This window comes from Oryctolagus cuniculus, chromosome 10 (genome assembly GCF_051225735.1).
Source record: "Oryctolagus cuniculus isolate XC-2025 breed Fujian yellow rabbit chromosome 10, ASM5122573v1, whole genome shotgun sequence".
Taxonomy (NCBI): domain Eukaryota; kingdom Metazoa; phylum Chordata; class Mammalia; order Lagomorpha; family Leporidae; genus Oryctolagus; species Oryctolagus cuniculus.
The window spans coordinates 87,488,575-87,500,862 of record NC_142876.1 but is presented as its reverse complement, the minus strand read 5'-3'; the positions used below and the strand labels follow the sequence as shown (position 1 = coordinate 87,500,862).

General features: G+C 44.2%; 2 long non-coding RNA genes across 2 annotated transcripts in view; one reads left to right on the top strand and one right to left on the bottom strand.

Annotated features, from left to right (window-relative positions):
• Positions 1 to 2,192, bottom strand: part of LOC127486064 (uncharacterized) — a 54,271-nt gene extending 52,079 nt beyond the window's left edge. Inside the window, exon 1 of the long non-coding RNA XR_016214243.1 lies at positions 1,974 to 2,192. This is a non-coding gene — a long non-coding RNA (uncharacterized LOC127486064). The remainder of the gene's footprint in view (positions 1 to 1,973) is intronic.
• A 118-nt stretch (positions 2,193 to 2,310) lies between these two features.
• On the top strand, positions 2,311 to 7,681 carry LOC149124328 (uncharacterized). The gene is made up of 3 exons (XR_016214242.1): positions 2,311 to 2,782; positions 5,023 to 5,128; positions 5,793 to 7,681. It is a non-coding gene; the product is annotated as an uncharacterized LOC149124328 (long non-coding RNA).
• The last annotated feature ends 4,607 nt before the right edge of the window (positions 7,682 to 12,288 follow it).

Here is a 12,288-nt window from a genome sequence, read left to right as displayed (position 1 = left end):
CAGGAAATGGACCTCATTCTAAGTGAATGGAGATGCCACTAGGTAACTAATCAGGGCAATGATTTAAAATTTTCACTTTGAGGAGACCCCTCGTAATTTTCTGACTTTAAGATTGTGCTATAGTTACACAATAAATCATCCTTGTGGAGAGCAAAGTGAATGGTTCATGGGACTCTATACTATTTCCACATTGTCTTGTAAGTGAGGATGCAGAAAAAGGATTTACTATTTACTTCATCAATTCACTCAACAGCTGTTCATTAAGCTCCTGCCATGTGCCAAGCTCTCTTTTAGGTGCCAAGGATGTAAATTTGGAGAAGATCGGTGTTACCCACGTATTCACGGAGTGTATTATCTTGTGCTGGGCAATCAGGGCATCAACAGATAAGTAAGATATACCAAAATAAGGTTAAGGAAGATATAAAACAGGGTGAAGACATGAAGAAAAGCAAAAGAGTTGAAGGAGGATGGGCACAGGTTGAGAAGCCAGAGGCCAAGACTGGCAGCCCAAACTAGGATGAGGGCTGCATCACTGTTCACCAATAGTGCAGGCCAACTCTAGGAGCTTAAATATTGGTGTGGGGAACTCTCAAATACCAGCTGAAGAGTCAGTCTCCACCTACACATAGCACTTTGGGTTCTTCAAAATCCATGACATCTGTGACTGCATTTAATCCTATCTACAGTGTAGCTTAAAGGTAGATGCCATTGTCTACACTTGAATGCAAGTATCCTAAATTGAGTTCCCAGGTAGCAGACCCTGAGACAAGAATTCAAGGACAAGTTGAGGTTTAGAGAAGTGAGTCACAGAACAGAGGGAAGCCAATTATTAGTCTTGCTATGGAGAGGGTTAGAGTTGTAGAGAACTGGGTCTCTCTCACACTGGAGAACATGCAACATACTACAAAACACCACTCAACAGTTAACAGAATTAAAGAGCAGATGAGCTGTGGTGTATATCCACCCAGTCCCACCACATGATCGCTGCTCTGGCAGAGTGGTAATCCCCCAGCACTTTCCAGCCATCCTGTGAATGGGCTTTACAGATAGAGAAAGTGCTGGGCAGCATCACAGGTGCTGCACACTGGGAGTCATTAGGTCAGCATGCACTCAGGGATGAGTAATGAGAGCAAATGAACGGACCACTAACAGCATCTACCACAGTGAGGTTAGGCAATGTTAAACAGCATGGCCAATGTGATGACAATAAGAAGACTAGAATGTAAGTCCCTTTTTGGCTCTAGATATTTCTATCTGCATTAACTCCCCAGTATTCCTTGCATATAGATATGACTTCAACATCAGTGTGTCACTTGACTTTATCTAGATGTTCAAAGATGCATTATTTAGTAACTATAAAGTAATAGGTAATATTTATTGTGTACTTACAACATGCCAGCCCTTGAGCTAAGTAAGCATTTTGCATTTAAACACACAGCACTGTTATCACTACCCATATTATTCCTATACAATAGTTTATAGAAGCGAAGTTCACAAAAGTCAGGTAATGGCAAAAATCCTTGTGAGCAACTTCAATAATAGAAATAGTTCCTCATTGTTACTATCCACTGGGTACTCTGCACACAGAACTATATTATAGGCTTTTTAAAGTGTATTTCTTTATTGGGTTTATTTGAGAGGCAGTGACAGATCTCCCATCCTCCAGTTCATTCCCCCCAAATGCCTGTCATGGCTGGGACTGTGCCCAGTAGAAACTGGGAGCCAGGAACTCCATCCAAGCCTCCCATGTGGGTGTCAGGGGCCCAACTTCTTGAGCCATGACCTGCTGCCCTCCAGGGTGTGCATTACCAAGGAGCTGACAAAGGGATCCAGAACTTCTACTCCAAACACTCACCCTTGTCGGATACTATATATCCATGTTCCTACTTACACTCCTAGGAAATACAAGATTTAGTCCTATTTTTATACTCATGAGCACATGAGAAAACAGAAATTCATAAAGATTAGGCTACCTGCTCAGTCGCTGAGCTGGAACTGTACGGAAACCTCCCAATACAGAAATCCAGGTCTCTCTGCATCCCAAGCTCCTTGCTCCAAAACTCCTTTCTAGACCACAACAGCATTGTGGGGAGCAACTGGGAGCAACTCGGACTAGACTAAGTTACTGGAATTAAGACTCATTCTATACATCTGCTCTCCCACAATATGGCGCTGGGAGAGGAGGAAACAGCTTCTACACAGCTGCCTCCAGTTCAACCAATAAATTGTAGGACCTGCTCCTGATTGGAGGAGAACAGCGTACTTGGCGTGTGGGTAGCAGAGTTGGGATTGGTGGAAGAGAACTATAAAGGAGGAGAGAGACAACATGCACCAGGAACATCTGAGGGAACACCTGTGCAGCCCCCGAGAGAGCCGGCCGGCGGTGTGCCGCTCCCCCGCGGAAGTGGGGAAAGTGGCAGGGGGAACTGCCCTTCCACGGAGGTGGAAGGGACGGTAGCCAACCCGGGAAGAACCAGCAGCAAACCCGGGAAGGGCCGAGCAGGCAAAAGAACAGCGCAGGGTCCTGTGTCGTTCCTCCACGAAGACGGGGAGCGACATAATGGTGCCGTGACTCGGATATGAAGCCTAGGCAGGGTTTAGTGTCGTTCCTCCACGAAGAGGGGGAGCGACACAGCATTGCTTCTCTTTGAACTCACTGTTAAACTACATCTTATGCAAGATGTGCTTTGTCTGATCAAGGGTGGAATCAACATAAGGCCCAGACCACATGGATGCTGATTCCCTAACAGAAGGAAAGCCTGTGCCAGAAGCATTTGCGGAGGTGAGTAAGGTCAGACTCCATTTACGGAGTAAGTTAATTAAGTGGTTAAGACTGCTAAGGGCCCATTTATCTTTCCTTTTTTTTTTTTTCCTTTAAAGAAAGATTTATCTATCTGAAAACCAGAGTTACAGATAAAGACAGACACAGACAGATCTTTCTTCCACTGGTTCACTCCCCATATGGCCACAATTGCCGGGAGTGGGCCAGGTCAAAGTGGGGTGCCAGGAGCTTCTTCCAAGTCTCCTACACATGTGCAGGGGCCCAAGGACTTGGGTCATCTTTCACTTCTTTCCCAGGCTACAGTAGAGAGTGGGATTGGAAGAGGAGCAGCTGGGACATGAACCAGTGCCCATATGGGTTGCTGGTGCCACAGGTGGAGGCATATGGGATGCCGGAGTCACAGACAGTAGCTTACCCTGCTGCGCCACAGCACTGACCCCAAGAATGATTTCTTACTATGCTTAAATGAAGTCTGAGGCTTTGCTGAGTTTTAGAGTTTGGGTAAATGCTCTTGAGAACCCTGTTAACAATAAGTACTTCCAAGAATGGCTCTGGCTCCTGCAATCCACCTGGATGCTCACCTCTGAATAATAGTTGTTCATGAGACATTTAAAGGCCAAGATGAGAACAGAGCAAATGAGTTATTTTCCTGGAAATCCCATGTTTCTGTGGACAATGTCTTAAGTCTAGTTGAATATTTCCTTTAAATGGACAGGGCTCCACTATCTGTACCCTACCTTATTGAACCAAGCACTTGAAGGCAGTTGGAATAAATCTAAGAGGATTCCTGGTGACTGAGAAGGTGTTTTCTTTTGAGTCTCTGCTATTTTATTCATATATTGATTTTTGATTTTTTGACCTCTTGTAGTCTAAAATGATGTAATTGGATTGAGCTGTGAACAGATTCAGTGGTTCCTATAATGGTACTTCAAAATGTTCATGGAATTGAAAGATAGCTATTCTGGTATAAAAACTTTTGAAATCCATGCATATGCGTTGTCTTCAAAATGTTCATGGAAAGATGCATATTATGCAAAAACTGTGCAAGGTGTTATAAAATATTTGCACCAATATAGAAAAATATTTTAATTTTATTTTCCATAAGCTTTTTGAAGTTCATTAATATGCACTTAAAGCTATCTCCCCACTTACTGGAAAGAATTGCACATAACATACTATCTGATTTCATGCCAATCTGGTAAACACAAAAAATGCAAAATATTAACTCAATGTTTTTTCTTATTATCAACATTTTTCCTTCTTTTTCTGTTAAGTTGCATTTCTTCTGTATATTTTCTCCTGAAATTTTCCCATGGAACCAAGCCTGTTGTGAGTGATCCCCACTGCCATACTACTTCCAGAATTTGGGTCGTTCCTTAGGTGATGGGTTGCTCTGACCATTATTGACCTTTTTGCAAGGCCATATTCACCTTGCTCTCTGGAAGCTCACAGGCCTTCTGATGAAATTTCCCAGTTAGCCATGATCAATGTTTCCACCTGACTTAGCAGCAGGGTGCCACATGCTCTCTCAAGGATGCATTTTTCAGCACTGACTGCTGCCTCCAATGAGACCTGAGTTTGGATGTTTATCTTGGGTGCTGGGGGATAGATTTCATCTTACTGCACCAGTAAGTGTTATTGGCTTTACAATGGAAATTTGTTATACAAATTGCTAGCAGCAGAGTATAAACATCAGCTTGGAGAGAGTTAGCTCCAAATTCCATCTTGGCTACAAGACTGGAGGCAAACGGGCTGTTGGATTCTAAGAAAGGACCTCAGCATGTCTGAGCCTCCAACTCCTCACCCTTATAATGACAGTGACCTCCACCTGTGTTTGCCTTCTCCATCAAAACAAAAGGCCACACACATAGCACCTTACACAAAGCAAATCTGTTGTCTTAAAGTTCTGTAAGACAGAAATCCTGCAAAGGTAGCACCAGGATAAAAGCCGAGAATCAGCGGGGCTATCTTCCTTCTGAAGGTTCTAGGGGAAATTCCATTTCTTTATCCTTTCCGACTTTTAGGAGCTGCTTATATCCCCTGGCTCATGACCGTTTTTCCCCACCTTTAAAGGAAACAGAAGCAGGTAGAATTCTCACACATGGCACCCCTCCAACTTCCCCTTTGGAATTTCTTTTCCCTATTAAAGGACCTTGGTGATTACATTAGGCCTACATGGGGAGCCCAGAATAAATTCTCAACCTTCGTCAACTGACTCTCAACTTTATTTCTATCTGCAGCTCTATTTCCCCTATGTCATATGATCTGAGACACTGGAGGGAGGGGTTGCGGGGGACATTATTCTGTCTACCCACTGTCCTGCCAAGAAAGGATAAAATGATTTATGTAAGTATTGCAAATTTGCCTCAAGCACTCAATAGCTGATAATGATGATTAAAATTGATACTTGTTGCAGTCAATAGCATAACTTTGCAATTACATGTTGGCCTGCCCTGTAGCCCTAAAGTGTGGCTGCTGGTGGCTTTTTCATGATCACATACAGAGATAACAACTTCGACAATGTTCCCAACCAAGAGCCAATATTTATCCTTGTCGAAGTGTGCAAAGAACTGAAAATACATTGTTTGTAGATGAGATCACTGAGCACATCAAGTGTTCATAGTTAAGCACATGGCTACAGAAACATCCAGATGAACAGGACACAAATCTTGCCTCAGTGTTTTGATAGCCCAATGGGAAAGCTTACACATAGACTTAAACTCACACTATGTGTTCATTTGTTGCCTTATTTTTATATGTCTCTCCCACTTCAACATAAATTCTATGAAGAGTGGAGCCATATTATGTACATTTGTACCTCAGCAATTCCAACAGTCCCTGGAATATACCAAGTAGTCAAATAATTGTTAAATAAATATGATACATTTTACAAGCTATTATATTGCACATTGCTCTTAAAATATGCATACTATGATACCATAGGTAATATAACATGTTGCCTAGCCAGAACGGAAAACAAAATGCTAACTCTGCTTTGTCATGTTTCCAGCATGGTGACAAACAGCTTGCTGTCTGCTCACAGCCAGAATGCTTCCTTCACTGTGAGGCCTCCAAGCCCTGCCTCTCAGTGGCTCACCTCCAGGATACTCTTGCTTGCTACCCTGCTTGGGGCTGAGAAGAAAACCGATGCTTTGGACCTTCAATGGCGAGCGCAAGGGGAGCTGTGAACACAGAGAAGGATTTTCTTTGACGTTCCCTCACCTACCTGAGATCAGATACACGAAGAGGAGCACACCTGCCACCTTCGAGTCCCACTGAAGTTTCATTAACCAAGGGAGAGTAAACGCCTATCACACAGGAGAAGACTGAAAATCCAACACCATCCTGTTAGTTTTGTCCCAACCCGTGCTCTGTTCTTTAGGCCCATTCACTCTTCCTAAAAGAATTTACTACACCTCTAAATTTCCTGCATCTTTCAGTTCCCTCTCCCCTGTAAAGAAGATACTTGAGTCCCAACCTTACAAACTGCTCTTTGAGTTTCATGTTTTACATGGTGCCCACCTGTCACTCCCCCTCTTCATGGAGGAACGACACTAAACCCTGCCTAGGCTTCATATCCGAGTCACGGCACCATTATGTCGCTCCCCGTCTTCGTGGAGGAACGACACAGGACCCTGCGCTGTTCTTTTGTCTGCTCGGCCCTCCCCGGGTTTGCTGCTGGTTCTTCCTGGGTTGGCTACCGACCCTTCCACCTCTGTGGAAGGGCGGTTCCCCCTGCCACTTTCCCCACTTCCGCGGGGGAGCGGCACACCGCCGGCCGGCTCTCTCGGGGGCTGCACAGGTGTTTCTTCAGATAGATGTTCCCCTTAGATGTTCCCTGGTGCATGTTGTCTCTCTCCTCCTTTATAGTCCTCTTCCACCAATCCCAACTCTGCTACCCACATGCCAAGTACGCTGTTCTCCTCCAATCAGGAGCAGGTCCTGCTGTTTATTGGTTGAACTGGAGGCAGCTGCGTAGAAGCTGTTTCTCCCTTCTAAGCGCCATATTGTGGGAGAGCAGATGCATAGAATAAGTCTTAATTCCAGTAACTTAGTCTAGTCCGGGTTGCTCCCCACACCCACCCATGTATGCTCATGAAGGAACTTCTATACTTTTTCTCCTGTTAATCCACCATTGTCAGTTTGTTTCAGGAGACTCACTTACCAAGCCTTCAGAAAGTTAAGCAGGAATTTCCCTACACCTGTTTGTAAACTGCACCATCCCAAGGTCATAGTGCAAGTCTCACCTGAAGTCCACACCTGTGCATTATGTTAAGGACGAACCATTGGATCCTCCCTCCCCCTCTACACCACCCCAAGTGAAAATACGTAAACTACTCCAGGCATATTAATGTGGAGAATGTACAAAAAGTGATGTCACAGAGGATGACAGGCAGGGTAAGAACTTTCACAAGGCTCAGTTTGAGAGTCATCTCCTACTAGGACAAGCACTGCACTCATGTTCTGAGTGCCCTGATACACATACAGCATACAGCACTAAACTCAGAGTTTTACACAACAGGCTTCATCATTACCACCCAGGACAGTCTGTGTTCTCTACATTATTCAGCTGTTCCATTCCATTGCAATCCCTTTACTTTTCATGGCTGGTTTCTGCTCTCTTGACTGATTCACATGCATGAAGGTACCATACATGATCTGACCCATTAAAGGGCCCAGTCCTCCATGACACATATGCAGTGTTTCGACACCAGAGCAGGGGGATGATCAAGTGGCTGAGAACAATGTTTGGGGCCTCTAACAAAGTCGTTATCCTGGTCTGACCAGTTCTCTATGCCATCAAACCCATTTCCCTAAAATGCACTGTAGAGTCTTCATTTGTTGAGCAATAAAGAATAAATGGGATGTGTGTTTTATTTTAACAAACTCAGAGGAGATTTCTGTGTTCTAAGAAAGGAGGAGGCAGTCCGGGTACATTCCAGCAAAGGGTTAACTCATTAAATATCTAGTTATGCCAATGTGCAGTGCAAAGGGGAAGAGGCTATGGAATAAACCACGAAGCCAGACATACAGGCTCTCCCCACAGATTGAGAAATAGCTGCCCTGCTCCTTTCAAGGGCTTTCTGGAGACTCAGAGGCCTCATTAGTGCTCCTGCACCACAGCCAGCCCAGGGAGCTCAGCAGGTGCTCTACTGTGGGGCCTTGCCCACCTTCATAAGACAGTTTACTTGTTTGGCAGCTTGGAGACTTCTATTAACACACCTTTTTGTACAAAGTCACACAATCCAGGGTCTTCTGGTTCAGACCTCCCCAGATTGTAACCCCAGCAGCAATGATTATTCTCAATTTGCTTTTAATATAAGATGTGTTGTTTTATTTTTACAAAATTTATCTACTTGAAAGGCAGAGTTATAGAGAGAGGGACCACATACACACACACACACACACACACACACACAGAGGGAGAGAGAGAGAGAAAGAAAGAAATCTCCCACCTGCTAGTTCACTTCTCAAGTGGCCACAATGGCTGAGGCAAGGCCAGGCCAGGCTGAAGCCAAAAGCCAGGAACTCCAACCTGATCTCCCAGATGGTCTGCAGGGCCCCAAGTACTCAGACCATCTTCTGCTGCTTTCCCAGGTGCATTAGCAGGGACCTGGATTGGAAGTGGAGAAGTTGGGACTCAAACTGGCAATTCAATATGGAATGACAACATCACAAGCTACAGCTTAATCCAGTGCACTTTAATACCAACCCCAGTTCTCAGTTTCTTACAGATTCTTCAAGATGAGAATGTAGGTTGATGAAGACTTAAGCATATAGTAAACCATGAATTCTCAACTGAAGGTGGCATTGCCCCAGGAGGGCGGAAGCTGGCTCTGGGGAACAGCAGAAAAATCTTCCTCTTTCTGAGTAAAGCAGTGCATGAACATACACTTGTCTATCTGTGATATAATTTCCTAGGGAGGCCATTAAGAAAAGGAGTCTAAAATTGTTCCTTAGAAGAGGTGTTAATGAAAAATAGGCCGAGACACCCTGGTAAAATCCCACTTTTTTGTATTATGTAAGAAGTAACTCACTGTCCTGGTAAACAGTATTCCTAGAGACAGCACACTGAAACTGTGTCATTGGCTTTTTTTTTTCCTCCTTCACCCCCCCCCTTTTTTGAAGTTTCTAGGGAGAATTATGAATCTTGTATGCTTTTTTTTCTTCTTTTTATTTAATTTGAAAGGTAGACGTACAGACAGAGGCAGAGAATGGCCCCAACAGTCAGGGCTAGGCAGGTGCTTCATTGGGGTCTCCCATGCAGGTGCAGGGCCCAAGCACTTAGGTCATTTTCCATTGGTTTTCCCAGGTGCATTAGCAGAGAGCTGAATTTGAAGTGCAGCAGCTGGGACTAGAACCAGTGCCCAAATTGGGTGCTGGCACTGCAGGCATTGGTTTAATCCACCATAGCATAGCGCTGGCCCTGGCTTTGGCTTTCAAACCCTAGCCTGAATCCTGCTTCTATGGCTTACTTCTAGTTGAGAAAGGCTGACTAAGTTCCTTTCTGTATGTTCATATATATATACTTAGTTATGAAATGGGGGTTAACATAGCTGTTCCCTCATAGTGAAACTGTAATTATTAATACAGGGATCATCAAAAAATTCATGCAAAATGTACAGTGTCTTAATTCCATTTTTCCATGAAGTTGTTCAAGTCCCCTTGTTCATGGCAAGCACTACTGACAGTGCCTGGCACATGGGCAGTACCTGATTGGGGCATCTGCATCATCATTTTCCACTTAATTTTATATCTGAGTTTTCCTTTTAATGACTGTATAAGACCCTGTGTGTATGTACCAAAACTTATTTAGACCAGGGACTAAGAAAACAGGCTCAACTCCAGCCAACCATCTGTTTTCATCAAGTTAATTCCAATCAAGTCTGCATATTGTAAATGGCTGCGTTCAGACAACAACAGCATCGACTGAGATTCACGGTGCTAAAGGGTTCCTGTTCGATATCTGACTATGGAAAATGTTTCCCAACTGCTGATTTGGTCAATGCTCTGTCAAAGGACCCTCAGACTGTGAGATCAATCGTCTGCTACAATGGACTTCCCAGCAAGGAGCATCACTGAACACACATTTCTAAGATAAACTCCCAGGAGTGGCTTTCTTGGGTTCCAAAGACCTGCGCATCCTTAGTTTTGACACACACTACCTGCTTTTTTATTACCTGAATGGTGTCTCCTCCAAAACTCACACATAGAACCATAACCCCTAGTGTGCTTGTATCTAAAGATAAATGTGGAGACCATGTGATTATATTTAAGCAGATAATTGGGTTCCATGAGACCATAAGGTGGAGTTCTCCCCTGATAGGACCGGAGCCCTGAGAGGAGAAGCAGCAGGTGCCAGAGACCACTCTCTCCCCCGGAGCACAGAGCTGAGGCCTTGGGCGGATACCATGGGAAGATGGCTGGCTGCAAGCCAGCCACACAGCCCTCACTGGGAACCAAATTTGCTGGCATCCTGATCTTCAACTTGTAGCATCCAAAACCGACGAACTGATTTTTCATTGTTTAAGCTACTCAGCCTACAGTGTTTTGTGAAGGCAGCCCAAGCACACTAAGCCATCTTCCCTCAGGGTCATTTACAATCCCACCAGCTGTGTGTGCACAGGAACCTCTTTACCCACTTCCCTCACTCAATTAGTATCTGATTTTTTTACTGTGTCAGTCTGATAGGTACTAATAGTAACAATAATAAGTAGCAAATGCCTTGGTCTAAAAGCAAATAAATCCTTCAGTAGCTGACACAGTACACCAAAATTTTAGTTTTGCAACAAATCCTGTGGGGTAGGTAAGGTTAAGTCTTTTTTGCACAGTGAAACGGAGGTACAGAGGAGTTAAATTAACTGGGCAAAGACCAGAGACATAGTAGTACTGTGATTAACCAAACTCTGCTTGGAATCAAACTGCCTCAGTCTGGATTATAGCACCACACTTTTCAACTGCATGGTCTTGGGAAAGGAGTTTAACACTTCTGTGCCTCAGTTTCCTTTTATGCTGAACAAGAACAGTAACACTCACACTGTGACTTGGGGAAATACATGTGGGCTTTGGTCCTATCAGTTTTAAGCAGCTAAGTCATAGCTTGAATCCCAGTTTTCTCACCCAGAAGAGAAGTTTGTAGACATTTAAGTTATTTCCCCTAGTGACAATGTCAGAGTATTAAGTACTTTCTATTTGCTGGATGGATCTAGGCCTTTCCCCATTCTTGGAGGTTTTCAGGAACAATGCCAACTCCATCCACTGATGCAACCACACAAGTCCAGAAGCTGGCCCCTAAGCTACATGCCTCGACTTGCTAGGCTACTGTGGATTCTGGAACATGAGCCCATGAGGGTAAGCACTAGCAACACTAGAAACATGACAACTATTAAATGCTTCAATGGTCTCAGAGCATTCCCATTGGTAATGTAGAGAGCACAGAGTTAGATTTCAGAAGGACACACATCAAATGGGATTTTTAAAGCTGCTTTTTATCTACCTATAAATATCCAGCCTCCATTCATTTTCTGAACGGAGCCAGCTCTCAGCCAATTAAACAATCAACTCATGTTTGTTAAGCTCCTAAGTGCCCAATACCATGTGCTAGTGTACAGAGTTAACACACTGGCTCTCCACACAATTTGAAATCACATGTAGTGCTATCCAGTATATATTTCTACAGTGTTAAAAATACTCAGTACCTCCACTGTCCTGTATGTTAGCCACTAGCCACATGCAATAGTGAAGTATTTGAAACGTCACATCTAAGAAACTGAATTTTTAATTTTAGTAAATTTCAGTGGAAATCTAAATCTTCCCATGTACCTAATGGCTACCATATTACCACTGCAGCTCTACCGGGCCAACCTAGATTTTTGTGCCCATTTGCAAGAGCTGAGAAAGGACTGTGTGCACAGCAGGTACATACCTAACACCTGGAGAAATGAAGTTGTTGTGCTGTGGTGCCTTGCAAATATTACCTGGTAACCCAATAGTGTACTCCCATGAAATTACCAGTCTATAGCCAGCTTCACACGGCCCAGCTGAGGACATGCACAATGGAATCATAGGAATCCCTGTACCCAAAGTACCAAGGGTGCCAAACCTCTACCCCACTTAGTCCACAGAAGTGTTCCGAGTGTCCTAAAATTCTTTCAAATTCAACATCAACATTTATAATTCAAGGGAGGGGCTGGTGCTATCTCATAGTGGGTAAGGCCGCTGCCTGCAGTGCCTACATCCCTTATGGGCACCAGTTCGAGTCCTAGCTGCTCTGCTTCTGATCTCGCTCTCTGCTATGGCCTGGGAAAGCAATGGAAGATGGCCCAAGTCCTTGGGTTCCTGCATCCATGTGGGAAGACTCCTGGTTTGGGATCAGCCCAGCACACTCAGGATTCCTCAGATAATAATTTCTCCTGGCAGTTGTTAGCTGGAGCGACCATGCTTCTGGCCTCATTACACAGGCCCTATCCTCTTCCAGACTGATGAAGCTGCCACCATTCCCCAAT